Source organism: Lactuca sativa, chromosome 1 (genome assembly GCF_002870075.4).
Source record: "Lactuca sativa cultivar Salinas chromosome 1, Lsat_Salinas_v11, whole genome shotgun sequence".
Classification (NCBI taxonomy): Eukaryota; Viridiplantae; Streptophyta; class Magnoliopsida; order Asterales; family Asteraceae; genus Lactuca; species Lactuca sativa.
In genome coordinates this window covers 86832164-86833112 of record NC_056623.2, presented here as the reverse complement: position 1 = coordinate 86833112, position 949 = coordinate 86832164, and the positions used below count along the sequence as shown (strand labels likewise).

Genomic DNA, 949 nt, shown 5'->3' with positions numbered 1-949 from the left:
AGGTGGTGCTTGTTCTTTTTGGTAAAAACCTCAACCGATTTGTCTAAAATTTTCATGCTTTTGTATCTTGTACTCTTCATATGGCAACCACTCCTCTTTGGGATTCCTCCAATCTTCATTAAATCGATCACCACTCTAGTAGCAAACTTTTGCTTTGCGGTTACCATTCTCATCTAGATCATAATTCTTAGTCAAATGTGGCACGCTACAATTATCACAACCGACTCTTATTGCATTGATAGATTGATCCATCTTTGTCATCTTCCGATCCATATTCTCTAACTTTGCCAAAACTGTAGCCATGTTCTCGTTCCGTTCATTTCGTTTACCTCTAGTAGCATCCTATCGTGGGTTATGATACTCACATGAATGCTTCGCGAACTCTTCAAGCAACTCATTGATAATGATCGGTTCCTTCTTCGTCATTGTTCCTTGAGAGTCAAGAAGTTGCCTTGTTGTGGTATTCACCCCATTATAGAAAATGGACACTTCTTGTTGGACATTGAGATCTTGTTGAGGACAATTCCTAAGCAAACCCTTGTATCTCTCCCACGCTTCATATAAGGACTCTCCAACCTCTTGTTGAAAATTAGCAATCTTTTTCTTGAGCTTTGAGATCTTCAAAGGTGGGCTAAATTGCTCAATGAAGGCATAATGAAGATTTTCCCATGTAGTAATGGATCCGGGCATGAGTGATTTCAACCAAACCTTAGCTTCACTAGTAAATGTCACCAGAAGCATCCTAAGTAGCACTGACTCACGTGGCACGTCTAGAACATTGAAGTAATTTGCAATGTCCTTTACTCTATCTATGTGCTTGAATGCGTCTTCGTACTCTTTCCTGGCAAAAGGTATGTCCTTGAGCATTGATAGAATATTCCCATTGAGCTCAAAACTTCTTTCAGCTGGTATCTCGGGTGGTACAAGACCTGGTCCATTATCTTCACGT

At 40.1% G+C, this 949-nt stretch overlaps 1 non-coding gene across 1 annotated transcript; it reads left to right on the top strand.

Annotated features, from left to right (window-relative positions):
• The first annotated feature begins 505 nt into the window (after positions 1 to 505).
• Positions 506 to 612, top strand: LOC111900722 (small nucleolar RNA R71). The gene has a single exon (XR_002853270.1). It is a non-coding gene; the product is annotated as a small nucleolar RNA R71 (small nucleolar RNA).
• The last annotated feature ends 337 nt before the right edge of the window (positions 613 to 949 follow it).